Source organism: Pongo abelii, chromosome 21 (genome assembly GCF_028885655.2).
Source record: "Pongo abelii isolate AG06213 chromosome 21, NHGRI_mPonAbe1-v2.0_pri, whole genome shotgun sequence".
In the NCBI taxonomy this organism is placed as follows: Eukaryota; Metazoa; Chordata; class Mammalia; order Primates; family Hominidae; genus Pongo; species Pongo abelii.
This window is the reverse complement of record NC_072006.2, coordinates 362,671-366,860: the sequence shown is the minus strand read 5'-3', so window position 1 is coordinate 366,860 and position 4,190 is coordinate 362,671.

Genomic DNA, 4,190 nt, shown 5'->3' with positions numbered 1-4,190 from the left:
TGGGAAGAAGCAAGGAAGGATGCTTCCCTGTAGGATTCAGAGGGAACACAGTCCTGCTGAAACCTCGATTCTTGATTTCAGACTTCTAGCTTCAGAACCGTGAGAGAATAAGTTTTAAGCCACCAAGTTTGGTAGTTTGTTACTGCAGCCCAAGGAAACTGACACAGAATTGGATGAATAAGGAAAAAGAGGTGGGGATGTAGAATGGATGCCCAATGGATGGGGAAGGATAAGAACCATTCCCATGTATTGAGGGCTTCTATAAGCCTCCTCTGATCCTATGATGTCCTTCCTGCATCTTTAACATCATTTCTGTGATCCTTAAAATACTCCTATGAGGCAGAGTTCATTATGCTCGTCTTGAAGATAAAAACAGCATAGTTAAGAGATGTTAAGCAGGTTGGGCATGGTGGCTCACGCCTGTAATCCCAGCACTTTGTGAGTCGAGGCAGGTGGATAACCTGAGGTCAGGAGTTCGAGACAAACCTGATCAACATGGTGAAACCCTGTCTCTACTAAAAATACAAAAACAAAAAAAAATAGCTGGGTGTGGTGGCAGGCATCTGTAATCCCAGCTACTTGGGAGGCTGAGGCAGGAGAATCACTTGAACCTGGGAGGCAGAGGTTGCAGTGAGCCGAGATTGTGCCATTGCACTTCAGTCTAGGCAACAAGAGTGAAACTCCATCTCAAAAAAAAAAAAAAAAAAAAAAAAAAAGCAATTTGCTCAAGGTGACACAGCTATTTATGACAGAACTCTGATTTGAAACAGGCTTGTTGGTTTTTAATGCTCACATTCCTTCCTCTGTGACACTCTGCCTGGCTGATATTCTCTCCCAGGTGGGCAAGAACCATCTCAACAATCTCAAGTGATGGAGATGGAAATGAGATATTAAAATCTTCAATGTCTACATCAAGGAAGAAGGACAATGAGATTTTAGGGCCCAAGTAGAGTTCAATATCTTTTGCATTGCACAGATCACCACAACCTGGTAGAAAGATTCGGAAGTCATTAAAGAATAACACTTCAAGTAATCACAGACATGCTAAGAAAAATTCTATAGGGGAACTGAGACCCTTTGTATTGGAGGAAACCCACCATCATGTTAAGAAGAGATAGAGCAGCTGATGTATATGTTGATTAAAATCTTTTCTCCCCCTAAATGGTGACTTTTATGCGGCATTGCAGTCAAACGTCACAGTTAAGGGAACAAAAATCTGGCTACTAGAACAGCAGGCCACAGGGAGACAACATTGTGCACATTTGTACACATAAGACAAATTTCGACTGTGAAAATGTTTCCAACAGAGTTAAAAGGGAAGAATCACATCAAGTGACTGTGGTGAGTATTGCACTGCATTCAGGATATAGTTAATGGATAAAAAGCCAATGACTAGCCAGGCACAGTGGCGCATGCCTACGTATAGTCCCAGCTACTCAGGAGGCTAAGGCAGAATGATGGCTTAGCCCAGGAGTTCAAGGCTGTAGTGCAGTGAGCTACGATCTCATTTTGCCGTTAGGATTTCATTTGAATTTGTATATGGATAAGGGTGATCAACCAATTATGTAATATAAGGGAACATTTCTAACATAGGTGCACTAGTTAAATGGGAGGAGCATGTAATTATAATTTTCTGAATTCCTCACCTTACCTTGTTTACAAATAACGTAGCCTACATATGGGATATGATTTTTCTCATCTAATTACTAAATTTATTAAAAGTCTAACATTAAAAATGATGACATTTTACCTATTTGTTTTTTTTTTTTTAAATTATGGTGGTTAGAATGTTTTAATCTGTGATTCTAACTCTCTGGGGTCTGAAGTTGGCTTAGCAACAAGAATTGGCTTCCATTACGCCCATATTTCACTGGAGTATTCAACAGAGAGATCAAAAACTAGTAGCCTGAGGGCCAAGCTTGGGCTGTCACTAAAGTGAGTTATGTTTGGCTGTTACTGGTTGGTTGTCTTAAACATTTGACTTCAAATGCCTTTAGTTGAAGTATGACCACACTCTGTCTCCACCACTCTTTATGGTCTCACATCCAGCCCAGTGCCCATAGTTTATCATCTAGGTGGCCCTTGAAAACCTTTGCTTCTGCTATCGTTGAAGGGAATGTTTTGTTGGACTATTTTTCCCACACTTGCAGAAATATTTCTGTTATTTTGATTATGCTTCTAATTCCTACAGAATTAGAATATATTCTAATTAGAATATGCCTACAGAAGGCATATTAGTTATTCATACTTCAGAGTGAAATAGTTCAGTCAGATTGCTGTTCTTTTCAAGTCTAAAGTCCAGCCTGGAGAATCCTGGAGTTTTTCTGGTAGGGAGTGTGTATCCTTGAAGCTTAAATGATTAAGGGAAAAGGGTAAGCCGAGAGGGACCAGGTAGAAGGGAACTTTGGGCGGTCAGAGCACCAGGCCAGGAAAGAGGGACTCCCCACTGATGACCTGATGAGTAGTGTGGCCATGAGAAAATTCCTTCCCAGCATTTCTGGACAATTTATATACTCTTCTACATCCCAAATTCTGAGACAAATCGGTTGAGAAAACGGAAAAAAAAGTATTGCAATTCTGCGAGAATTAAAGCTTAACAATCAGCAGAGGCCCCAGTGGTTTGAGAGATTCATTGAGGGATCCACTGAAGGCAAGATCAACTGACACAGCAGTTGAAGGTTGAGGTCAACATTTCTGAGAGCAAGGCGGGGAGCACATGTAGAGAAGGTGCCATGGGCTGATCAGTCTGCCTTGCTTATAACCGATACCATGTTACAAGCATGTGTTCCTGGCCCTGTCTGCTGCTAACTGGGAGGCATTCTTGCAAATAAAATAAATATTAAGAACTTCACACTTTTTAGGTCAGGTGCGGTGGCTCACACCTGTATTCCAAGCACTCTGGCAGGCTGAGGCAGGTGGATCACCTGAGGCCAGGAATTTGAGACCAGCCTGGCCAACATGGTGAAACCCTGTCTCTACTGAAAGTATAAAAATTAGCGAGGCGTGATGGCAGGTGCCTATAGTCCCAGCTACTCAGGAGGCTGAGGCAGGAGAATCACTTGAACACGGGAGGCAGAGGTTGCAGTGAGCCAAGATTGTGCCACTGCACTCCAGCCTGGGCGACAGAAAGAGACTCCATCTCAAAAAAACAAAAAAAGAGAAAGTTTTAAAAATAAAATTGAAAAAAGAACTTTGCACTTTTTATAGCATACTTTACACAGACCCTAAGAGTGATGTTCCAAGAAATAACAACTTTTGGAAGCAAAAAAATCCATAAATTGACGATTTTGAATCGTGATTTCTATGTAATGCTGTTAACTTTCCTGGGCTAGATTTGAATGTTAGATTATTCAAAAACTACTTAGTAATGTTTGCTAGCCTTTGACAAGGTTTGGATATTTGCTATAGGTTATAGTTCTTTGTAAATACTACTAGACAGAATATTTCTTATTTATTAAAAGATGTTAAATCTAGGCAGGCACGGTGGCTCATGCCTGTAATCTCAGCACTTTGGGAGGGCGAGGCAGGTGGATCACTGGAGGCCAGGAGTTTCAGACCAGCCTGGTTAACCTGGTGAAACCCTGTCTCTACTAAAAATACAAAAATTAGCCAAGCGTGGTAGGGGGCACCTGTAATCCTAGCTACTCGGGAGGCTGAGGCACGAGACTTGCTTGAACCCAGGAGGCAGAGGTTGCAGTGAGCCGAGATTGTGCCACTGTACTCCAGCCTGGGCTGGAGAGCCAGACTCAGTCTCAAAACAAACAAACAAAAAAATGTTAAATCCAGAATAATGAGTAAATAACTTCTGATTTCTCATTTCCAAGTTCTAAGTATTAATATTTATTGAGAATTTGAAAACACTACAAAAAATGAGAATATAAAAAGGTGAGTAAGAGCCTGTTTTGAAACTTTGCCTCAGGCCAATCTTGTTCCTGGAGGAAAAATAATGGTCTCCAGGAGGCATGGGTTTCTACCAGGAAGCAAAGTTATTGAGTAAATGTCACAGGCTAAAGAAGCCACAGGGATTTGCCCTTGTTTGTCTATCTCCCGTGTTCTCAATTTCATCTAGGAACATCACTTGACTTTTATCTTGGCTGACAAATCAGCTCATGTACCTAAGGAAGCTTAACTGAACGTGGCAACCTGAGCTGCTGTTTTGGTCATGGAATCAGATGTCTTTTACTATTCTG